This window comes from Monodon monoceros, unplaced genomic scaffold (assembly GCF_005190385.1).
Source record: "Monodon monoceros isolate NGI ecotype Baffin Bay Population unplaced genomic scaffold, NGI_Narwhal_1 Super_Scaffold_10, whole genome shotgun sequence".
In the NCBI taxonomy this organism is placed as follows: Eukaryota; Metazoa; Chordata; class Mammalia; order Artiodactyla; family Monodontidae; genus Monodon; species Monodon monoceros.
In genome coordinates, this window is record NW_021703766.1 from 26,872,545 (window position 1) to 26,897,774 (window position 25,230).

The 25,230-nt window shown below is 49.1% G+C and overlaps 1 protein-coding gene and 1 long non-coding RNA gene across 4 annotated transcripts in view; one reads left to right on the forward strand and one right to left on the reverse strand.

Annotated features, from left to right (window-relative positions):
• The window catches only part of LOC114883863, a 43,593-nt gene that overhangs the window by 6,865 nt on the left and 11,498 nt on the right, over nucleotides 1-25,230 (forward strand). Inside the window, exon 2 of the long non-coding RNA XR_003790716.1 lies at nucleotides 18,436-18,489. This is a non-coding gene — a long non-coding RNA (uncharacterized LOC114883863). The remainder of the gene's footprint in view (nucleotides 1-18,435; nucleotides 18,490-25,230) is intronic.
• MMP15 (matrix metallopeptidase 15) overlaps nucleotides 20,621-25,230 on the reverse strand; it is a 30,994-nt gene continuing 26,384 nt past the window's right edge. For all 3 annotated transcript variants that reach the window (XM_029202006.1, XM_029202012.1, XM_029201985.1), the window contains 2 exons: nucleotides 24,972-25,072; nucleotides 20,621-20,893 (listed from right to left, as the gene is read on the reverse strand). The gene's annotated coding sequence lies outside the window, so the exon portion shown is untranslated. The remainder of the gene's footprint in view (nucleotides 20,894-24,971; nucleotides 25,073-25,230) is intronic.

Below are 25,230 nucleotides of genomic sequence, written 5' to 3' on the forward strand. Positions count from 1 at the left end.
AATTCATGCTAATGTGGTAACCAGTAGCCACCTGTGTCTATTTAAATTAAATTTTAATTAATTTTAAGTAAATTTAGAATTCCGTTCTTCTGTCATACTAGCCACATTTCAAGTGCTCTGTAGCTACATGTGTCTAATGGCCACCGTGTTGGTCAGTGCAGATACAGGAAGTTTTGATTGGACAATGCTGTTTCAAATGCTTGCATTAAACAAAATAAGATTTTATCACCACTACCAAAAAACGTTTAATGTAATATAATCACTTCCTTAAAAATGGATCTGAGCAGGCTTTTCAGACATTAATGTGCATAGGAATCATCTAGGGATTTTGTTAAAACGCAAGTTCTGATTCAGCAGATCTGGTAGGAGGCCCTAAGTTCAGCATTTCTAATAAGGTCACAGGTTGTGCTAATGCTTCCGAGCCATGGACCACCCTTTGACCTGCAAGGGATTGTAGGATTAGTTACAAACACTTAGGGTGCATTTTAGGTGATGAGCCTCGGGAGTGGGACGCAAGTTCAAAACTTGTATGAATGCTGAGCATCATCTTTCACTCCTGACCTTGGTCACTGACCGCAGCCACTGTGTAACCTCATTCAGACATGAAAGGCTGAGGGTGGGAGGGCGAAGTGCCACCGGCCAGACGAAGGTGTATTGACACGCCAGCTCGCGCTCTGTCTCTCTCTCTCTCTGTCTCTCTCTCTCTCTGTCTCTCTGTCTCTCTGTCTCTGTCTCTGTCTCTCTCTCTCTCTCTCTCTCTCTCTCTCTCTCTCTCTCTCTCCCTCTCTCCCCCTCTCCCTCTCCCTCTCCCTCTCCCTCTCCCTCTCCCTTTTTCGAGTTTGCTTAGGGAGGGGCTAGCCTGAAAGTGTGGCTTTGAGAGCCCTTGTAACCAACACCTGCAGGGAGAAAGCAACGATCCATCAGGCTGCCTCAGGAAAGGGACGCAGGGACAATGGGGTGTCTGCAGAGGGAGGAGGAGTGGGGGAGTGAGGTGAACTTCGAGTGGCCCCAGGGCAGAGTGGCACAGGTATAGAGGGGCCATCCAGAGAGAGAAGCAGCAGCCCCAAAGGTAGTGGGGAGATGTGCACCGAGGCTGGCGCTCATGTGACACAGCCCTGCCTTGGGGACAAAGAGCTCTCTCGGGGCCCTCCCCAGCCCAGTCACACCTCCCCTTGTCCTTTGGCTGAGCTGGCCTTGGATGAGGTGTCACTGCTCAGAGTGAGGCCTATGCAGCTCAGTTCAACTCCGGGGTCCAAGGGAGCCCCCCATCTCCTCCAGCTGAGGGTGGCTCTGCCCTCTCACCGAGTTGTCCTCACCAGGGGGTCTGTTCCTGGCAGAAGTACCATTAGAGGTGGTTGTGTGAGCAGGTAAAAGGTGTAACTTCCAGTCTCTGCGTTTTGTTGGAGGCGCGAGGGGGATCGAGGAAGGCTCTGTGGAGGAGGACTTTGTGTGGCCAGGAGGCCAAAGGAGGAAAGGTGGTCCAGGCGGAGGGAACAGTGGGAGCAAAGGCCCGGAAGTGGGAACTCCAGCTTCCTGCTGCAATGAGAGCATGCAGTTCCTTTATGCCTGACTTTCAAGCAGCAACCTCAGGCTGGGGGCCCAGTCCTGGCCACAGGTGGGCTGGGCTGAGGGAGGCAGCCGTCCTTCAGCTCCCTTCTTTGACTTCCTGCTCCTGGCGAAGAGGACTTCACTCCGGGGGCGAGGCGACCCTGGGTGCTGGATGTCGGGGTGGGGCAGGCCCCTCACACCACGCCCCTGGCCCCGGCCTCCAGCTCGGTGGGTGGGGTTCCATTCCCCACACCTAATCCCTTGCAGCTGTTGTCCTCCCCAGGAAAGACAGTTGTGCTGGAGGGAAGGGAAATAGTTATTTTGAGTTGGTCACTGGCTTCTGACAAGGAGAGGTAGATGGCCCTGTCGGGGCCTGGCAATGGGACCAGAGCCACGGTTAATTATCGGGGGTGTTGGGCAGGAGGACATGGTCCCCACCAAGATGGGGGCTGTAGAGGAGAGTGATGGACCAGGGAGGAAGCAGGCCTCAGATGGGGGATGCAAAAACGGAGCCCATGTCTTGAGTGTACTCTGGATTTGGCTGGAGAGGATGGGGAAGTTGGACACAGCCTCCCCAAAATAGGCCCCTGTGCCACAGGAGTCCCTGTGACCGAGACTGGGGCTGTGGTGGGAGGGGTCTCCCACTGAATGAGCTTCCTGTAAGGGACTGGGCTGGCTGGTCACCGTCCCCTCTCTTCCAGGCAGGCCCTCTCCAGCACTGCCCTCCCAGCAGAAAGCAAGTCTGATGGAGACCAGATGCTCTGGGGCATCTGCCCTTCCCGCCTGCGGGGTCACTGTAGGGCAGTGAGATGAATGGATGTGCCCACTCTGGGACTGGAAAAGCCAAGTGGCCAGTGATTAAGCCCTTCCCTGTAGCGTGTGCCAGCGTGGGCTTGAATCCTGGCTCAATTGCTTACCGGCCCTGTAAACTCAGCTACAGTTCACCTCACTGGACCTTCCCATTTTACAGCAACAGGAATTACAGTAGCGATGTGCACCTCATAGTGCTGTGGCTGGGGTTTGCTGAGAGAATGAGGGGACCGTGCTTAGGGCAAGACCCAGCACTCCTGGGCGGGAGTTGTCAGGGTGACGGTCTTTGTCTCGGTTCATCAGCCTCATGGGTGTCATTGTGGTTGGCCTCCTTCTGGCCCAGGTGTGTCTGCCTGCTTAGAGAGGTTCCATGGAGAGGAGAAACGAAGACATCTTCATCAGGGAGAAGGCGGAGGCTTCCAGGAATGTGGGGAGGAGAGAGGAGCCCATTCGACTGTGCCCGAGAGGCCAGGGCCTACTTCTGTCTTCTTTCCTGCCGTGTCCTCAGCACCTAGGATAGTGCCCAGCACAGATTTAGTGCTCAGAGCAAATTTTTTGAATAAATGAATGAACAGATTTTTTAGTGAATTATTGGCTGCCTGGGATATGGAGCCTGGGCCCCTGGCTGATGAATTCTTCGGCTGGTCAGTGACCCAGGACATGGCCATCAGGTCCCTCTGTCTCGAATCTGAACAGGAAATAGAGGAGGGGACAGTTAGTAGCAGGGGCCTGGGAAACGGAAGTGAGAAGTGGGCCCAACAGAGCAGGGTGGAGTTGGCCCTTCCAAGAGGGAGGCGACCCTTGGGGAGAGAGTGGTGCCTCCTCCCTCTCCCAGGGATTCCTCCATCTCCCCAGCCACCTTAAGTGGCCAGAGCAGGGAAGTTCGAAAGAGAAGAAGGCAGTGCTCCTTGGGGACCGCCCCCCATCCTAGAGACCCTCCATCATGAGGAGCTTATTCCCCTCATTCACAGTCCCCTTCACTGAGCAAACACTGAGCTCCTGCTGTGTACTGGCCATAGTGCTGGGATCTGGGGCTGAACCACAGCCCTACAGAGTGGCTTCTACGATGGGTAGAAACCCAGAGAGGGCCTCATAGCCCCGGCTTCACGGAAGCAGAAGGAGAGGGAGCACTTCTTGGAGGAAGCTGTGTCTACTGTTTGTAGGAGAGCTGAGGGATGGGCACAGGTTGGCCAAGAAAGAGAAAGGGGAGATGACCTTCCAGGCAGAAGGGACAGCATGGGCGGAGACTGGATAGAGCCTGGCCAGTTTGAGGAACTGCAAGAAGTTCCATGTGGCTGGGGTGGTCTGAGAGATGGGGCAAGAGGGCGCACTGGATGGGGTCTCCACTCCGGGCTCCGAGCCTGCCTGTGCCAGAGCATCCGACCGGGCACTGTGACGGACAGCTGCACTTGAGCGGCTTGTCCTCAAAGCAGAGCCAAGTGCGAGGCCTGGGGCGGAAAGAGCTGGGCCCTGTCTCTTTCTGCCCCAGGCCTTCACTGCTGCTCCCTGGGACGATTTCCCCATCTGCACAGTGAAGGACCCAGCTTGCTGTCCCCTAAGGCCCTGTCTCTGGCTCGGAGGGGCCTTGGGGGACACTGTGGGTTCATGGGGATGGAGTGGTAAGATGAAGGGGGGCATGAAGGCAGTCTGGAGGGGTCAGGCAGCCCCATGTTTGGCCTTTATAAGGAAGTCCCTTTTTCAGTGACCACTGTTAGCATCACTCAGGTCCTTGGATCAGGATTGAAAGAGATGGATTCCAATGGCTCCTGGCCTGAATGGCTTTGCCCTTCCCTGGGGAGACTGTCCCCATCCACAGAGCAGGCCCCAGGGCCCCTGGCCCTCCACTCCCTGCTGGGCCCTGGGCTGCCTGGCTTTTCAGGGACGGCTGACTCATGGCTTTGGCAGCCCCAAGCTCAGCCTTTTCCTCCAGCCGGGGGCTGAGGGAACCAAGCCTTTTCTCTGGAGTCCTTCCCACCCCTAGCTTCCTGCCAGCTTCAGGCCTTTGCAGAGGGGTCTGTGGCTTTACAGTCGGGTCCCAGGAGCCCTTTCTGTACATTCTCACCTGTGCTCCTCACAGACGCACCTGCTGAGCAGGTGTTACTGCCCCACTTTACACAGGGTGGGAGAGGTGGGGGGGGGGCACTAAATTTCCAGAAGCAGTAGGAACCCTGCCTAATGATGCACAGCTGGGCAGGGTCAGACTTGCAGGGGTGAGGTGCAGGGGAGTGGTGGAGCTGCTCCCCTCTTCTCACAGGGACAGAGCTCTGCTTGAGGACCTGGCATTGGGCCCCCATTGGACCTGTAAGGGAGGGATTGGGCCATCCGAACATTCTCTGAGGGCTGAGCCCTTCTCTCTGCCCTTCTTTCCTTGGGGTCCCTCCAGGCAGGGTCCCAGCACATGAGGGTGGCTGTCACAGGGAGATAGGGAACTATGGGTTAACGGCATGGCTTTTGGGGTCAAATAGCCTTGAATCTGAATCCCAGTTCCACTTTTAAAAAATATATTTATTATTTATTTATTTGTATTGGCTGCACCGTGCCTTAGTTGCAGCATGTGGACTCAGCCGCAGCGTGTGCACTTCTGAGTTGCCGTATGTGGGCTCTTAGTTGCGGCATGCGGGATCGAGTTCCCCGACCAGGGATCGAACCTGGGCCCCCTGCATTGGGAGCGTGGAGTGACCCACTGCACCACCAGGGAAGTCCCTCAGTTCCACTTCTTTCTCACTACGTAACTTGAGAAGTATCCCTCAGTTCCAGATGGAGAACCATTGTGCCTCCCTCTCAGGGTAGGAGAAAGGGGAAGTGAAATGATCTATACCTTCATTCGAAGAAATATTCATTGAGCACCTACGGTGTGTCAGGCGCTGGGACAAGAGATAAATGAAAAATGAATGTAAGTTTCCTCACCAAACTCACATTCCAGCTGGGGAGACTGACAAAAAAAAAAAAACAGACATAACAAATGACATGGTAGGCTGGAAGGTGAGGAGGTGGGAAAAGGGGAAGTAGAGCTAGTCCAGAGGGGCAGAGGAGAGGTCAAAGTGGGCGCCTCTGAGGTGATGAGCAGTGCAGACGGAGAGAAAAGTGTTCTAGGTGGAAGGAACAGCATTGCAAAGTACCTGCCTGGGCTGTGCAAAGTGACTCAAGAAGCAATGAAAGCAGAGTGCGTGAGAGGTAGAGTAGGTGAGAATGAGAATGTGGTCAGTGAGACTGGGTGGCAGGGGAGCTGCCCCTCCTCTGTGACCAATTCCACAGGAATTCACTCCTCCGCAGCTGCGAAAGGTCAGGGCCTATGTGGACACAGGACACGACAACTCTAACCTCGCTTCCGCATGCTGCAATTTGAGTGTCTCCTCTCTCCTTTCCTGCCATCACATGGCTTCTTCCTCAGGTCCTTAGGCCCAGAGGCCTCCCCCAGTATGGCCTGTGACCCTCCTCCCCGCAGGACAGAGAGCCCCCCAGCTGCCTGTTACTGTCTCCTGTTTGGGGAGGGCACTGTGTCTGCTCTGGCCAGTCTCAGGGAGCATCACAAAGGCTCCTTTCACCAGAGGGCATTGTAGGGGGACTGGGAAGGGATGCGGTGCCCTCCTGCCCGTGGGCATAAAGACCCCCTTTCTCTTCTGCTGCGTCAGCCCTCTCTTGGCCGGCAGGCAGGGGGGCCGCGTGCAGGGAGATTCTGGTCTTCCTTTTAAAGTACAGGCGAGACTGGGGCCAGGCCAGACAATGGTGGTGATTTACAGGCTGCTGGGCTGCAGGGCTGCCTGCTGGGGTGGCACTGACCAGCCAGGAGTGCCTGGCATAGGGAGCCCTGCCCTGCTGAGTCTGGGGCTGCCCGCTTAGGACCCCACAGTGGGAGCCCCGACTTACAAGCTGTAAAGTGCAGGGGCTGTGCTGGTAATTTCAGAGCCCCCGAGCTCTGCTGTTCTGGGGTGCTGCCTCAACTGGCCTCGTCTTGGGTCTGTTAGCTCCTGGCTAGTCTTTACCTCGATTTCTCAGCCCTAACCCATGTCAGGTCCCTCACACTGCAGCTCCAGCTCCGACATTCTGTGCTGGACAGAGGTCTGCCTTTGGAGGGAGACAGGCAGGAAGTGGGGAGCATGCAGGGGCTGCACAGTTATGGTGAGAGCCTGGGGGAGCACTGGGGGAGGAGGGGCAGGCTGAGGAGCTGGTGGAACAGCTTGGGGAGATGCCTGCAGGACAGCTGCATCTGTGGCAGGGGAGTGCTGGAAAGTCAAGGGGAGAGAGGGACAGGGAGGGGGAAGCAAAGGAGGGAGAGAGGAGGAGAGAGGGGAGCAGAAGCGGCAAAGGAGAAAGCCAAGGAAAGTGAAAGTGAGAGAGCGCCCAGGACAGAGAGAGACACGCACACACAAGAGAGAAAAGAGAGGACAAGAAGTGATTCAGAGGAAGGGAGAGGGAGGACACACAGGAGGGGGGAAAGCGGGGGGGGGGGGAGGGGGAGAATAGGGAGGAAAGAAAGGATGAGAGAGAGCTAGGCCAGAGCCACGCAGAGCAGAGAGCAGAGCAGGTGAAAAGCCAGAGAACTTCTCCCCAGTGCTCACCGGCCTCGCCTTCTCACTGCTCGGCCCACGCCCTGCACCCTCACCCCAGGCGTTGCTGGCCAGGGAGGGAGGCAGGGGCATGGCAGGTGCTAGTCTGTCCTCCACTGGGGATGATCGGCTGGACATAAGCAGGAACTTTTTGATGAAGAGCAAAACAGGCCCCCAAGGGAAGTGTCCCCCTCGTTGGAGCCCTGGCCTTTCTGAGGCAGGGGACTGACCGTCATGACCCCTCAAAGGGTGTGGGCTGCACCGTTTTATTCTGGCTTGACAGGACCCAATGTGGAGGAAGGTGGTTTTCTGACCTTCTGCCTCGGTTTCCCTCTATGAGGCAGAGAGGTGGTCAGGGATCTGGGCTGCCGGATGGGGTTGGGGCCAGGCTCTGGGGCCAAGCTGGGCTGGTGAAGTCACAGTGCATCTGTCCAGGTGGGTCTTGGGACCGTCTCCTTTCCACCCCCAGCCTTTGTTCCAGGAAAAGGCAGCTGGGGGAGGGGGTGGAAGGCAGGAGTGTTTCGAGGGAAAAATGGATCCTTCCGTGGAACAGGCAGCCACTTCACCCCTCCACCCCCATCCTATCCCCCTCCTGCCACCAGCGCCATTCCTTCCTTCCTCCCCTCTTGGCAGGAGGAGCCCAGCAGCGGGAAACACCATGCTCTGCTCCCATCTCCCACCTCAGCAGTGCTGAGCCCAGGGTGGCCTTGCAGAGGGGGCGGGGGTGCATGTGAGTGTGTGTGCGTGTGAATGTGCACGTGTGCACACACACATGGCCTGGCCAACATCGCCTGCAGCCATGGAGGTGGGAGAGGCAGGGTGCATCAAAGGGAAGGAGGCAGCTTGAACTGAGCACCTGGAGCCTCAGTTTTGTCATCTGAAATATAGGCACTAGCCTTGTCCTGCTTCCCTAATAGGGCTGATGTAAGGATCACAGAGCCACAGTGGGGGAGCGGGAACATGTCTCTGAGGGCCCTGGGTACCCGTTGCCCTCACACCAACCCTTGAGGCAGGTGCTGTTATTACTGTCCCCCTTTCCCAGTGAGGAGCCTGAGGCTTAGAGATGTAAATGGCCCACAGGGGGCAAGTGGCTGCCCTGAGACTGGAGCCCGGGTCTGACTGATGCAGTTATTGACAAGGTCCCTGGGTGCCTCTTCCTCCATCCTGGGCTTTGAGGCTCCTTGTCCCGCCCCTTGAAGAGCTGCCTCTTCCCAGGGACCGGGGGCCCTTCCTGACTTAGGGACTTTCGGCAGGTTGTTCCAGCCCAAAGAGTCCCCGCAGGCCACCTGGTCCAACTCCTTGTCATTAATTTGAAGAGCCTGAGGCCCAGGGGCCCAGAGCTTCAGCTTGCAAAGCACAGGGAGCAGAGCTGGGATTCCAGCTTCCTGCCTGGTGGTCCCAGCTGTGGGCTGTTTTTCTCTCTTCCTTCCTGTAAGCATGAACCTGTTCCTGGAGGGGTTATCAACACAGGCACACTCCCCTTCCTCACTCTCTTCTGCCTGGCCCAAACCCCACCACATTTCACCACCCTCCGCAAACACAGGGCCCGCCAGGGTAGGGGTGCTGAGTGAAGCTTCTGGACACCCTTCCTGGCCCCGCCCCTTTCCAGCAGGTGAACTCCTCCTCCCGCAGGCTGCTCAAAGGGAGCCAGCTCTTCTCCAGACCCCAGCTCTGTACCCTGACCCCCTCATCATGGCCTAAACACCATGGCCTTTGGCTGGATGACTGAGGCCCCTGAGACCAGCTCCTTGGTTGGTCAGCCTGGAGACCACCCTCACCACTGCCACTACCACCACCAGGGGACAGAAAGCAGCCAGAACCATGCCCCTTCCCCAGTATCACCTTTTTCCTGAGTCCAGGTCTGGGGGTGCTTCCAAAAGGAGGAGGGATTTAGGGAGCTGCTTACCCATCTAGACGTGACTTGTGTAGGGATGGTGCCCAAGGCAGAGAGAGGAGTGGAAGGTGGACAGGGCTGGGGAGAGGTCCAGAACATCCTTGGCACAGAGGCCTGCGGCCCTCCTAGAGCCTGCTGGACACACAGCCGGGCCGACCAACACGACCCAGGGGAGGGAGGTGGGACACAGCCAGAGGAGATGAGGCCCAGGGGCACAAACACCAGGCCTGCTGGGAAGGCACTGGGGCAGGGGGTGGCCCCCACATACCCGGGCTCAGGCCACAGAGTCAGTACCAGCCCTGAAGCTGCTGCCCTCCCTGGGTTCAGCAGTATGTCACGTGTCACGTCTGTCTTTGGGTGCCCAGTTCTGGGCTCTTGGGTGCCTCAGATGCCACACCTGCTGTGGGCAGCTCCCACTTGGTGGGGTACTCCCTGCTGCAGGCGCTGATCATGTCCGCCCAGATCCCCAGGCTGGTGCTCCCATCCCTGAGCTGCTGTGCTATTGGCTGCTCTCAGCTCACCCCCTCCAGAGGCTGCCCTTGGCTGACGGGAGCCGCATCACCTGGAGATGTTCAGGAGGTTATGAGCAGTGACTGACCAACATGGGCGGTTAGCAGCCAGGTCCCTTGGCCTCTGGAGTCCACAATGTCTTTGGTACCGTTCACAATCTGGAGTCCTCGGGGATCAGGCTGAGGCAAGATTTCTCCTGAAACCACACCCTGTTTGGCTTCTTTCTCTGCCCTATTCTCTGCTTCCCTCACTTTCACATGGATTGAGGATCTCAGTAAACCACTTGCATAAAAATTGCATCTCAGGCTCTGCTTCTAGAGAACTTGATCTCAGATACCCAGAAAATTGACCTGGTGGCCTCTCCTATAGCATGGAGAGGGGCTGGGGAAGGGGAATATGGGGGGCCAGTCTTAGGGGCACAGGAAAGCCTCCCTGAAGAGGTGACATTAGAATCAGGGCCTTGAAGGTTGAGTAAGAATTGTTGAGCTGAACAGTGTCTGCTTCATTTGATAAATCTTGCCTGATTAAATTGCTCAGGACATGAGAGGCCAGAGGCACAACAAAAGCAAAGGCCCTGGGGCAGGAAAAGGCAGGTCGTGTTCAAAGGGGAGAGCGGACCTGTGGCTGGAGGGGTGGGGCATGGCAGTGAGGTAGGAGATGAGACAAGAAAGGGAGTTAGGGCCTGGGCAGAGGGCTGCCGTCACCATGCTGTAAGCTCACGTCACCCAGCCCCACACAGCACTCACGGCTGATGGACTGTCAGACTTGCTGAGCCCAGATAGAGCCTCAGAAGCCTCATGCTGTGCCTGGCAGGCTCTATCAATCTACTGAATTAGCACATGAGGTGACACCCATTTATTGTCCCTACCCCAGAGAAAGGCCAGGCGGGGCCGTCATGGGAGGTCTGGGCCAGGCCCAGAGGCCTGTGGAGAATGGCCCGAGTACAGTAGGGGCCTCCCCAGGGAAGGGGCCATTGTGGCCCATAAATAGGTTAGGTGGCCAGGAAACAGGAAATCCTGAAAATACAATGAAGCCTGGGGCACAGGGGTTTCCTCCAGGCTGAGGGCTGGACCGAGGATGCTTCTTCGGCCAAAGGCCTTGCTGAAGCAAGACACCCTGACCGCTGGCCTCAAATGCCTGACTTTTCCCACAGTCCTCAGGGGGACTCTGGGCCCACCCTCACCCGACCCGGCCCAGCCAAGGGCAACTCAGGACAGGCCAGCACATGCCAGGACTGGCAGCAGAACCCCGAGGGAGGAGGGGCGACCGGCTCGCTCCCAGCTGAGCTTGGAACCAGGTGGTGATGGGAGCAGCTGGGGCAGCCAGACCAGGGGCCAGAGGCCAGGCCAGGGGGGCTCCCTCAGGATCAGAAGGTACTTCTACCAGGCGCTCTGACCCAAGGAGCCTGCACATCTCTAAGCCGGTGTCAGTGGGCCTGTCTCTGCCCTGGGCTCTGAAAGAGCATAGCAAGCACCAGGCTGACCCTACCTGGACCCCAACAATGGAGAAAAATGAGTCCCTCATTAGAGAACCAGGCAGGCTATAAAACCACATCCCAGAAGAATTTTATTAAGAAAAGCGAATAACAAAACATGATGTCCTATAGGATCCCTATTTTGTTAAAATGCACACAAATGAAAAAATCTGTGTGTGTGCATGTGTATGTTTGCGCACCTGTGCATGTGCACAGAGGAGACAGGAAAGAGGACCAACAGAATGTCAATGGGTGTCAGGGGATTTTTATTTCTTCCTTGTTCTTTTCTGAACATTCTAATTTTTCTACGATGAACTTTGTAATCATAAAAAAAAAAATCAAAACAAAGCACTCAAATCCTGCAATACCTGTTTTAAGTAAAATGTTTACTAAGAGTTTTTAGAGAAGTGGAGAAATGTTGATAATCCAAGCTGAGGGGAAAACAGGATACAACATTGTATACAACGTATGTAAAGGACAAGAAGCTCAGGGCAGGAAGGGGACAGGAAGGAAGCACGTGGGGTGTCAGGGCCAATGGCTTTGCAGGGGTGCCACCGTGGTTCCACCCACCTGCAGTGTGAGAAACCCCACACTTTTGTGCCCACTGTATCCCTAGTCTTTAACATTTTTGGCAATCCAGAGTGTAGAAGATAGTCTTGTAATTTGATCCCAGGGGTGGAAGATAGTCTCATAATTTACACATCCCTGATTATTGAGCCTCTTTCCCCAGAAAAACATTTTATCATGAAAATTTTCAACATACAGAAAAGTAGAAAGAATTGTACAGTGAACACCCATTTACCCATCATGTAGGTTCTGCAATTTACATTTTACTAGACTTGCTTTAGCACATATCAATTTATCCATCCATCCATCCATCAGTCTTTATTTTTTGATACAATTCAGAGCAGGTTACAGGCGTCACTACACTTCATCTTAAACACTCGAGCATGTATATCATTAACTAGAGCTCAATCTTTGTCTATCGCTCTCCCTCCTCACCCCTATGTAAAATTTACACATGGTGATGCAAAAATCTTAAGTGTATCGTTTGATTGGTTATGACAAATGCATACACTTGTGTAACCCAGACCTTTATTATGATATATTGTAGAACGTGACCCCCAGAAAACTCTCTCTTGTCCCTACCTAGTCAATCTCTGCTCTGACTCCTCAGAGGCAATCACCATTCTTATGTTTTCATCAGAGATTAACTTTGGCTGTTCTGGAACTTCATATAAATGGGATCATAGAGCCCATACTAGTTTGTGTTTGGCTTTTTTTGTGTGTGTGGTACGCGGGCCTCTCACTGTCGTGGCCTCTCCTGTTGCAGAGCACAGGCTCTGGACGCGCAGGCTCAGTGGCCACGGCTCATGGGCCCAGCTGCTCCGTGGCATGTGGGATCTTCCCGGACCGGGGCACGAACCCGTGTCCCCTGCATTAGCAGGCGGACTCTCAACCACTGCGTCACCAGGGAAGCCCCTGTGGCTTCTTTCATTCAACATTATGTCTTGTGAGATTCATCTATGTCATTGCAATAGTTAGTTACTTTTTATTGTTGAATAGTGTTGCACTGTATGGACATGCAAATACCCATACAATATTGATGGGATGTATATTGTATGGATATACAAATGGATAGCCAGTTGTATGGATACATTTCATACATGGATAAGGATACACTGTATGGATAGTTCTCTTGTTGATGGATACCTGGGCTGCTTAAAATTTTCCTTATTATAAATAAAGCTGCTATGAACATTCATATGCACATATTTTGTGAACACATACTTTCATTGCTCTTGGATAAATTCCTAGGAATGCAATTGATCCTTTTGCTTTTCATGTTTGTTAAACACTTGAATTTTTCTTTTGCCTATTTTTTGGTCTTTTTCTCATTGATTTGTAGGAACTCTTTCATTATTAGTGATGATCCCTAGGGATGCAAAAAAATTTACTATAGTCCCTTGCCCTCAAATTGCTCAGAGTTTAGCAGTCATGGACACAGTTAGGATGTGATATGGTGGCTGCTATGCATTCATTTACGTCTTTGTAAGTCTGATCATGCCACTTCTCTGCTCAAAACCCGACCAGGGCTCCACTTCACTCAGGGTCAAAGCCAGCAAGACCCTACATGGTCTTACATGATCTGGTTCCCTAGGCTCTAACCTCACTCCTACCGCTTTCCTTGTGCAGTCTGCTTCAGCAGCTCCAGCTCCTTGGCGGTCCATAAACCACCAAATCCCCACCCCAGGGCTTTTGTCCTGGAGAGTCTCTCTCCCTGGAACATTCTTCCCCACCCCAGATTTCCACAAGATTTGCTTCTTGTATTAGTTTCCTAGGGCTTCCATAACAAATTACCACAAATTTGGTTACTTAACATAAATTCATTCTCTAATGGCTCTGCAAAAACCTTTTTCCCCATTAAGCTTCCATTCAGAGGTTCTGGAGACTAGGACATAGACATATCTTTTTGGGGCCACCATTCAACCTACCACACTTCCTAATCTTCTTCAGGTCCTTGCTCAAATTTTACTTTCTCCGAAAGACTTTCCCTGGACGTTTAATTAATTAATTTATTTATTTATTTATTGCCACACCGTGCAGCTTGCAGGATCTAAGCTCCCCAACCAGGGATCGAACCCGGGCTCCGGCAGTGAAAACACCGAGTCCTAACCGCCAGGAAATTCCCATCCCTGGACACATTATTTAAAGTCACACACACACCATTCCGGCTCTCCTAATCCTCCTTCTCTGCTTGATTTTTCTCCCTAGTCCTTACTTGCAGGTATACCATGTGTAGTTTACTTTACATGTAGATCTTTATTGTCTGTTCCCCTATTAGAATGTAAGCTCCATGAAGACAGAGTTTTCTCTGCTCTATTCCTAATGCACAAAACAGTGCTGGCAACACAGAAGATGCTCAGTAAATAACTGTTAAATGAATGAGTGAATGATCATATTGAGCACCAAGCTCTGCTTTAAATAGAAAGTTATAAACAGTAGGAGCACAGGAGGAGGGAATAAATCATTCTGTTTGGAGTCTTATCTAAGCAGGATTCACAAAAAGGGTATATATGAGCTGGACCAGGTGGGAATGGGGAGGTGTGGGATTCCCCAGAGGCAGACAGGACAGGACCTGAGAAAAATCTTTTTGGCTGCCTGTGTGGAGGGTAGTATGGAGGAAATGAGACTGAGGAGGGGGGTCTCATCTGGGACATGAAACAGGGCTCTGTGTGTGGGTGACTGCTGTGGCCCAGAAGGAAGGGTGGAGGGACCTCATTCCACAGTTGAACCAGAGGCACTAGGAGACGCAGTAATGAATGGAAGTATTGATCATGTGCTGCGATGGCTTGGGTGTGGGGAAACAGGTGCTCTGACACACTGTTGGTGGCAGTGTGAATTGGGGCAACCTCAGTGGGGGCAATTTGATGACTTTAAAATGCACATGGACTTACCTGGTGGCACAGTGGTTAAGAATCCGCCTGCTAATGCAGGGGAAAACGGGTTCGAGCCCTGGTCTGGGAAGATCCCACATGCCGCGGAGCAACTAAGCCTGTGCACCACAACTACTGAGCCTGCGTGCCACAGCTACTGAAGCCTTTGCGCCTAGAACCCGTGCTCCACAACAAGAGAAGCCACCGCAATGAGAGGGCTGCACACTGCAATGAAGACCCAACGCAGCCAAAAATAAAAAATGTAAATACAAAAAATAAATTTATTTTAAAAAAATAAAGTGCACACATCCTTTGAGCCAGGAATTTCACTTCTAGGGATTTATTCCACACATATGCATACTTGCGCATGTATGTTAGAAAGTAGCATATTGCTCAAATATATGACAATTTTCTATTTCCCAAAGAGATCAAAACCAAAAACAGCATCACACCTATTAGGAGGACTACTGTCAATAACCAGAAAACAATGAGTTTTGACAAGGATGTGGAGAAATTGGAACACTTGTGCACTGTTGGTGGGAATAGAAAATGGTGCCACCACTGTGGAAAACAGTATGGTGGTTCCTCAAAATATTAAAAATAGAATTACCATATAATCCAGCAATTTCACTTCTAGCTATATACACAAAAGAATTGAAAGCAGGGTCTCAAAGAGGTATTTGTATACCCATGATCATAGCAGCATTATTCACAATAAGCAAAATGTTGAAGAAACCCAAGTGTCCACTGATGGATGGATGGATATATGAACGAAATGTGGTCTATACATACAACGGAATATTATTCAGCCTGAAAAAAGGAAGGAAAATTTGACATATGCTGTAATGTAGATGAACCTTGAGGACATTACACTATGTGAAATAAGCCAGTCACAAAAAGACAAATACTGTATGATCCACTTTTACGTGAAATAGTCAAAATCATAGAGACAGAGAGTAAAATGGTGATTGGGAGAAACTAGAGAATGAGGAGTTATTGTTTTGGGGGGACAGAGTTTTAGTTTTGCAAGATCAAAAGTTATGGAGATGGATGGGGGTGATGTTTGCACAATAGTGTGAATGTATTTGATACCACCACTGAACTAACTGTAAACTTGAAAATGGTTAAGACAGTAAATTTTATGTTATGTGTATTTTACCACAACTAAAAATAATAATAATTTTTTAAAAACCAACAACACATTCATGGACCAGCTTGTATTTATAACTTTTAGGTATGTAGGTTAAATAGTCAAATACTTAAAATATTTAGTGTATTAATTTTTATACATATATTTTAAAAATCACATATTAGATAAAACATCACTTTAGAAATACAGCTTTGTCCCCTCTATCACATCAGACAATTATGTTCTACTTTTTGCATTACACTTCTGCTGATGCACCTCTGTTACCTTTTTGTCATTGTCACATGAAAAGGTGCTCAACATCACTAATTGTCAGGGAAATGCAAATCAAAACCACAATGAGATATCACCTCACACCTGTCAGAATGACTATTATCAAAAAGACAACAAGTAGAGCTTCCCTGGTGGTGCAGTGGTTGAGAGTCTGCCTGCCGATGCAGGGGACACGGGTTCATGCCCTGGTCCGGGAAGATCCCACATGCCGCGGAGCGGCTGGGCCCATGAGCCGTGGCCGTTGAGCTTGCGCGTCCGGAGCCTGTGCTCCGCAACGGGAGAGGCCACAACAGTGAGAAGCCCACATACCGCAAAAAAAAACAAAAAACAAAAAAAACAAGTAATAAGTGTTGACAGGGATGTGGAGAAAAGCGAACACTTATGCACTGTTAGTAGGAATGTAAATTGGTGCAGCCACTATGGAAAACATTATGAAGGTTCTTCAAAAAGTTAAAAATAGAACTACTGAAGGATCCAGCAATTCCACTCCTGGGTATTTATCCAAAGAAAACGAAAACACTAATTAGAAAAGATATATGCACCTCTATGTTCGCTGCAACATTATTTACAATAGCCAAGATATGGAAGCAACTTCAGTGCCCATCAATAGATGAATGGATAAAGAAGACGTGGTGTATATATACAATGGAATATTACTCAGCCATAAAAAAGAATGAAACCTTGCCCTTTGCAACAACATGGCTGGACCCAGAGGGTATTATGCTAAGTGAAATAAGTCAGACAAAGACAAATATGGTACGATTTCACTTATATGTGGAATCTAAAAAACAAAACAAATGAACAAACATAACAAAACAGAAACAGAGTCATAGATTCAGATAACAAATAAGTGGTTGCCAGAAGGGGGCAATGAGAAAAATAGGTGAGGGAGATTAAAAGGTACGAACTTCCTGTTGCAAAATAAATTAGTCATGGGTATGAAATGTACGGTGTGGGGAATATAGTCAGTAATTATGTAATATCTTTGCATGGTAACAGATGGTTTCTAGACTTATCATGGTGATCATTTTTAAATATATAGAAATATGGAATCACTATGCTGTATAATAGGAACTAATGTGCTGTAGGTCAATTATACTTCAAAAACAAACAATAGAAAGAGATCAGATTTGTGGTTAACAGAAGCAGGGAGTGGGGAGAAGGGGAATTGGATGAAGGTGGTCAAAAGGTACAAACTTCCAATTATAAGATAAATAAGTTCTAGGGATGTGATGTACAACATGATAAATATAATTAACACGGCTGTACGTTATAGATGAAAATTATTAAGAGAGTAAATCCTGAGTTCTCATCGCAAGAAAAAAACATTTTTCTATTTCTTTAATTTTGTATCTACATGATATGATGGATGTTCACTAAACTTACTGTGGTACTTGCTTCATGATGTATGTAAGTCAAATCATTATGTTGTACACCTTAAACTTATACAGTGCTGCAGGTCAACTATATCTCAGTATAACTGGGAGGGAAGAAAGCTTCCATTTAAACCATTTTTAGGTGTGAATTCAGTGGCATTAATTACCCCCACATTGTTGTGCGACCATCACTGCTATCTGTTTCCAAAGCTTTTTCATCACCCCAGACTCTAAGCACAAAGCAATAACTCCTTATTTCTCCATTACCCCAGCCCCTGGTAACCTCTAATCTACTTCCTATTTCTATGAATTTGCCTCTTCTAGATATTTCTTACAAATGGAATCATTCAGTCTTTGCACTTTTGTGTCTGGCTTATTACACTTAGTGTAGTGTTTTCAAGGTTCATCCATGTTGTTGCCGAATCATATTGCATTGTATGGATATACCAATTTTGTTTATCTGTTCATCTGTCGATGGACACTTAGGTTTTTTCTACCTCGTGGCTAGCTTGCCTATTTTTGAATTTTATATAAATGGAATCATACAGCCTATACTCCTTTATGTATACCTTCCTTCGCTCATGTTTCTGAGATTCTTCCAAGCCGTTGCATGCTGTTATAATTTGTTCATTTTCAATGCTCTATAGTATTTGTATGTATATACCACAATCGATCCATTCTACTGTTGTTGACAGTCTTTGGCTATTACAAATTCTGACACCAATTCTGATGTGCGTTTTTCAACATTACCAAGCAGTCAACTCAATTCTGACACTACCTGGAGATATCATTAGATCCCACAGGTTAAGGACCCAGTCCTACAAGACGCCTCCCCTAACCCACCCCACTCCCCTGGCCAACTTCCAGATGCCAATCAAAAGTCCAGGTTGTCTCCTGTGCTTTTGACTGACAAACTATAGATGAGGGGTTCTAACGAATCCCCCACTTGGCTTCAATTAATTTGCTAGAGTGGCTCACAGAACTCAGAGAAACAGTTTACTTTCCAGATTACCAGCTTATTATAAAAGGATATAACTCAGGAACAGCCAGATGGAAGTGATGCGTAGGGCAAGGTATGTGGGAAGGGACTCGGAGTGTCTGTGCCCTCTCTGAGTACACCACTCTCTCCGCATCTCTATGTGTTCACCAGCCTGGAAGTTCTGCAAACCCCACCCTTTGGGGTTTTTATGGAGGCTTCGTTACATAGGCTTGATAGATCAAATCATTGGCTGTTGGTGATTGACCTTAATCACTAGCTCCTCTTTCCTCCCCAGAAGTTGGGGTGGGACTGAAACTCCAAGCCTCCAATCATGTGGTTGGTTCCCTTAGCAACCTGTCCCCAATCTTACCTTACCTAGGGGCTTTCCAAAAGTCACTTCAATAGCATAACAACATACCTTTATCCCTCTCATCACTTAGGAAATTACAAGGAATTTAGGAGCTATGTGCCAGGAACTCAGAGGAAGACCAAAGGTATGTTTTTTTTGTTTTGTTTTGTTTTTTAAAATTTTATTTATTTATTTATTTTTGGCTGCGTTGGGTCTTCGTTGCTGCACGCAGGCTTTCTCTAGTTGCGGCGAGTGGGAGCTACTGTTTGTTGTGGAGCACAGGCTCTAGGCACGTGGGCTTCAGTAGTTGTGGCACGTGGGCTCAGTAGTTGTGGCTCATGGGCTCTAGGGCGCAGACTCAGTAGTTGTGGCGCACGGGCTTAGTTGCTCCATGGCATGTGGGACCTTCCCGGACCAGGGCTCGAGCCCGTGTCCCCTGCATTGGCAGGCAGATTCTTAACCACTGCGCCACCAGGGAAGCCCCAAAGGTATGTTTTTTATTATCGATCACAATATCGTACTACTGCTTTGAATTTTCTTATACATGCCTTTTCATGAATATGTGCGAGCATTTTTGTTAAGTATATTTCTAGGAGCGAAGCTGCTGGATCAGAGAATATACATATGTCCAGCTTTCACAGATGATGCCAAACAGTCTTCCAAAGTTGTACAATTTGTATTCCTACCAGCAGGGTATGAGAGTTCTGATTGCTCCACATCCTTGTCAACATTTGGTATTGTCTTCTGTTTTCATTCTGGCCATTCTGGTGGGTAGATAGTAGTATTGCATTGTTGTTTTAATTTGCATTTCCCTGATGGCTAATGAAGTTAAGCGTGTTTTCATATGTTTATTGGTCATTGGGATATCCTTTTTTAATAAAGTGCTGACCGAGTCTTTTATCCATTTTTCTTTTGTATCATCTGCTTTTTTTTCCTTATTGTTTTGTAGAAGTTCTTTATATAGTTTGCATACAAGTCTTCTGCTGGCCATACAGATTGCAAGTATCTTTTCCTGATCTGTGGCTTCCTCTTCATTTTCTTAATGGTGTCTGATGAAGGGACATTCTTAATTTTAAAGCATTGCTTTCTAAAGTGATCTTTAAAAGATTTGTTTACAGTGTTATTTTAACATTTGCAGTTGTGAAGTCATATCCCCAGGAAAAATTATGGCATTTGTGTTAAATGCCTTTGCCTCCTTTTCCCCCTCTAACCAATTTTGTTGGGTGTCCGCCATAAACATCCCAAATTAGAATTCACTGAGGTCATTTCAGGCTATTGTATCTTCCGCAAGTAGTACTTCCTTGTTTAAAATGAAGGAATCAGAAAGCGTCAGGTAATGGGAATTTGTATATACAGTAAAGGGAACTCCCTCTTTTCTGAGAGATTTTTTTGGAGGAAAAAGAGTTACCTAATATCCAGGCATACCATAGCCAGTCTATGTAGAAGTAGTCTCTGTTCCAATGCTGTAATAGAAAAATATTGGAAATACCTGCACATCCTAATTGTGGCATATTCATTCAGTGGAATACTAAATAGCTATTCAACAAAGATGGTGAATTTATGCATAAGAATGTAGACTTAAGATGGAAAAAAAAGCTGAGAGTGGAACAGCATGTGCATTAAACTGTGCACACATCTCTTCTTGAATATGCAGTCTGCATGGGAGGAATCACACTAGTGGTAGGAAGGGGATGGGGGTGCAGGAGTGGAAGGGAGCGTTATATTCTTTTGCAAATCATTTGGGGCATTCAAAATATTTTTCAACCTGTGTGCATTTATTATTTATCCCCCAAAAGTAATTTAAAAATTGAAAAATACAAAATATAAGAATTTGAAAGGGAATAAAATTTTTCATCCTAAGAAATGTATGCAATCACTTTGAGTCCTGAATGGTTCCCTTCAAAGCTGTCAGAACTTCTCCCTACAACCTCTACTGTTGGGGTAAGGACCAAGGTGAGGGCTAAACATTGGGGTGTCTCCTTTTGGGGTTGTGCTCTCAGCAGTGTGGGACCCACCTATGGCCAACTCTCAGGGCTAACGTCTCTGTGAGGCATAACCGGTGCAGTGCCTGAGGTCCACAAGAGTTCTAGCGGCGCATAGAAATGTTGGAATTGATTTAAAACAGTAGAAAAAGGATACAATCATGCCTGGATTATGTTTGTCTTTATACCAACGCAGTCATAAAATATAATTATATATCTATAGCTATATCTATAATTTTATGAGTGTGTAACTGAGCAAGGACTCGTGTACCCACGGTGCAGAAAGCCAAACTCTGACAACCGGTGTCTGCAGCAAAGTAAGGGTTTATTTGCAGGGCACCAAGCAAGGGAGTGGGAGACAAGTCTCAGATCCACCCCATCTTGGTCTTCGAGTTAAGGATGTTTTAAAGGTTAAGGACAAAGGAACTGGGGTTAGTCATCATCTTGTGACGTTTCTGTGACATTTCTTAATCGTGTTTTTGGGAGTCAGGATGTCTCTGGCTTACGATTCTCTAGCCAGGTGGTCCATGGCGGGTGGCGGGAGCTGGTCTGTGAGCTCATCTTGCCCTGGAGAAAGAACCCGAGTTTGTACATTAATGATGAATCTCTAACAGCAGTTTTAGGACATTAACGATGTTATGGACGACAGCAATCTTAGACATCTGAGGCTGGTTGATTAGGGTTCAGTTAGCATAGGACTGAGATCAGGCGGGACAGCAGGGGAATCAAGTTTTGGATAGAGAGATTAACCATAAATTCAGTAAGGGGATTTGGTTTTAGGGGAACTCGGATTCATACATATATATAAGCATATATATAGTTTTTTATAAGGAAGAGTTCATGAAGGTGCAGAAGTACCTAGAAAGTCATAATGTGGCCCTGGGCACATTTTTTCTGTAAAGGCCCCCATAGTAAATATATTAAGCTTGGGGGCCAGATGGTCTCTGTTTTGACTGAACTCTGCCTGTAGCAGAAAGGAGCCATAGACGTACACAGATGGATGGGAGTGGCTGTGTTCCAACAAAATTTTATTTACAAAAACAGGAGGTGGGCGGGGTTTGGTCCAGGGCCAACCCTCTGCAGTTGGTGCCTGGGAAGTTTCAGTATTTGTTGAATGAATGGACGGACTGGAGAGGGGGGATTGCTACCAGGCCTGATCCTTGTCTGGTGGTTGAGTTTGGGTTTGGGTGGTGGGGAGTGGATACTGGGCTGGGGGTCAGTTTTCACGTTCTCAGCCCCTAACTTGCTGTGTGACCTTGGGCAAGCTGCCTTCCCTTGCTGGGCCTCAGCTCCTTGTCTGTAAGGTGGAGGCTATACCTCCCATTTGCTGGACTGTGATGAGAGAACGAAATGTAACAGAGGATATGGAAGTGCCTGGAATAGGAAAAGGAGATTCCCACTGGGCAGCTCAGGGCAGGGACTGCCAGCTTCCTGGAGGCCTGGCAGCCCAGGGAGTGTCACTTTGGCAGAGGAAAGAAGGGGGTGGGGCAACCAACAGCGTGACCCGAAACACAGTCCCCAAAGAGGGGCCGAAACTCTCACGCTGGTGAAAACACGCCTGTCAGGTTTCTGTCCTGCCTCTGAACAGGAGAGGGAAAGGCGCTCCAGGCTGGTCTCAGTTGGCAGTGGCCGCTAGTGGCTGGCAGGGCCTGGGCCCCTCATGTGCTCTTGGGCATGTGTCCAGCCAGAGGTGGCTGCGGGTGCCCCAGTGTACAACTGTTCATCAGCCAGGACGCTCGCTTCAGAACCCGAGGCTGCACCTCAGGGACAGGTGCCCAGACCCATGGGGGGAGCCCCACATCCGCATCTCTCCACAAGGTTACCCAGTGGCCCAGTCAGGCAAACTGTCGTGCGACCTGGAAGGGCAACGTGGAAGCAAGTATTAAAATAGACAACACACATGTCCAGGGATCTGGGAATTTCAGCTTCTCTCCTGCTGTATTAGTTCGAGCCCAGGCAGGACACAGAATTCACTTCACACAGGACCAACAAAATATAGTTTTAGTGACTTACAGAGGTGTGGTCAGGACCACTGGACTCTACAGTGCAAGTTGAGGCACAAGACTGGCCCAGTGGGGTGCTATTGCCACCCTGGAGGCAGACCCAAACTCTGCTTGATTTGTTTATGAAAACAAGCAAGATCACTTGTTTATAAAGCCTTTTGTTAACTTGTGACTTCTCAAGGAAGTGAGGGAGAGTGACGGGGCTGTACATCCTGACCAGGCCAGCAGGGGAATGTGGCTGAGGAGGAGTGCATCTGGGCTTCTAACACGCTACAGCTAAGTGGTATGTGACCTGAGACAAATCTATTCTCATTGAGCCCCAGACTTGGGTGACGAAGGACTGAATTAAGTGACAATTGTGTTCGGTTGTATTTTTTTTTGAGTTACAAATCACAGAAATTCCAACTCAAACTGAATTGACCAAAGAGAGTAATTATTGGCTCTCACAAGAGTAAGGGGAATGGCTGTCGGGTGGCTGTATCCAGGGGTTCAAACAATGCCATCTTTCTGTCTTGCGTCTCTGTTTCCTTGTGTGCTGCTCATTTTCACACAGGTAGTTCTATGTGTGAACAAAGGCCAGAGATGACTTGGACATAGCCCATCCCTGGTAGGGATGGAGGAGGGGATAGGGGACTGCCTCCACCTGGGTCTCACCTGTCCCTGAAGTTGGGGGGGGGGCAGTCTTTCTGCAATTCATGAACTCAGAGTGGGAGAGGGATGGCTCCCTAAAGGAGCCAAGAGATGGGAGGATGGGTGCTGGGCAGGCAAAAGCACTGATGCCACCACAGTAAGCACAGCTTCATGTTTGCACATTTTTGAGTGCATCATTTCACCGATTCTTAGCACTAGCTGTGGAAACAACCCCCATCTCATGGCAAAGGCTGAGAGCTCAAAGAGTAGCTCAGACAGAGCTGGTCTCCGAACCAGGATTTCTGAGCTCTGATCTAGGACTTTTTCTGGTTCACCCCACTGCCCTTCTCTGATGCCCCTTTCGTGTTTCATCCCCCTGCAGTCCTGCATTGCCCAGGGAAGATTGCTGGGGCAGGGTGTGTATGCAGTCCGTCTCCCAATCAAATTCTGTGGCCCCTCCTGGTAACTGGGGACAAGGGGAGGGGGCAGGGGCACCATTCCCTCACCCTCACCTGCACCCCGCCCAGGAAACTAAGCTCTGTTCTCTGGGACCCACTCCCCCATCGGTGACATCGTCTGCACACACAGCCATTGTCTGCAGAATGTTTTGCTCTCCACCAGGAACCCTTAAGAGGCTCTGGTGGGGAGTCGGGGGTGGAGCAGGGAAAGACACCAGGAGGGGCCAGTGGGAGGGGAGGGGATCTCCCTAGGCAATGAACACAGCTGGTAGAGGCATCTTCCCAGAACGAGCATGGCCCCAGAGAGCTGAGAGCATGGACTAGAGCCAGTACCCATTCTTGTCCTGCCCTCAGTTTACCCACTTGTGTTACTTCCTGGCTCTAAAACTCATTGATTGACAAAGGGTCAATTTTGTCACACTATAAAAGGTTCCCACAAATCAATGAGAAGAAACGCTCCCAAAGAAAACTGGGCAATGGGCATAAGCAGGCCTTCCTCCCCTCCCCTAAAAGAAATCCTCTAAACAGTTAACAACTAACATGAGAAAAATGTTCAAACTCAGCAGCAATCAAAGAACTGCAGGTAAAACCAACAAAACAATATTGCTTCCCCCAATCATGTTGATAAAAGTGATCTCATTCCAGGTGTGTGAGGGGTGGGGGGATGGGCACTTAGCCACTTGCGGGAGGGGTAGAAACAGGTACTGCTCTCCTTCTGGAAGGTAATTTGTCAGTATGTAATAAAAGCTTAGAACACTGTGGGCTGGTGATTCCACTTTGTTTTCATATCTAGAACTTTCTCTAAAGGCAAGAATCATGGATGTTTGCAAAGGTAGTTTAGCAAAGCATACAGTAGGCAGAGAAATATTCTAAAATCATAGATCCCACCTCCTCCCCCCCATTCCTTAAAATACTCCAAAGTTTTCTTGTCAAGCTTAGAATAAATCCAACTCCTGACCCCGTGGCCTGGCCTTGCTCTCTTTCTCTCTCCTTTTCACCTTCCTTATCTCCTTTCTGTTCCTCACATTCGTCAGGCTTTGTCCAGCCTCAGGATCTTTGCACTGGCTACTTCCTCTGCCTAGGATGCTCATCTCCCTCGAATGTGAGCCCCATGAGGGAGGGTTTCTGTGTTAGTGCCTTGCTGGATCCTTGGCCTGCTCCCTGACAGCAGTAGATGTTCATTGAATAAATGAACAATTGAGAGCAGGTGCGGCTTCAGTTCAGGCCCTACCACTGATTAGCTGTGTGACCTTGAGCAAGTTCCTTCACCTCTCTGAGCCTTGGGCTCCTCTGGTGTGAAGTACAAATAGAAGAACTGCCCTGTGGGGTTCTTATTAGGATTAATGTCAGTAAAGCATATAAAGTCTGGTGCAGTTATGAGCCCTCAAAAACTATTTGCGATAATTATGGATGTTTCCAAAATATTATCTGTAACTGTCCAGACGTGGGTTGAAGAATCTCCTTTGGGGCATCTGCAGAATGTATCCACCAAAAGCATGTTGTAGAAATCAACCTGTGGACATGAAAGGGGTTAAAGATATACTGTTTACTCACTTATTTCATCATGATGGGCATACAATGCATCCTCAGAAAAATTCAAGCAACAAATAAAGTGAAAGTCTCCTGCAGGTGAAGTTTCTCATCCAAATTTCATGCTGTATTAATGAAAAAGGCAGGTTAAAAAAAAAACATGCCTGGTATGAGCTTACTTTTAGAAAATAAAATATATTAATATGTACTCATAAGGGAAAGCCTGGAGGATTTACATTTAAATTGTTAAGGTTGGGGACTTCCCTGGTGGTCGGTGGTTAAG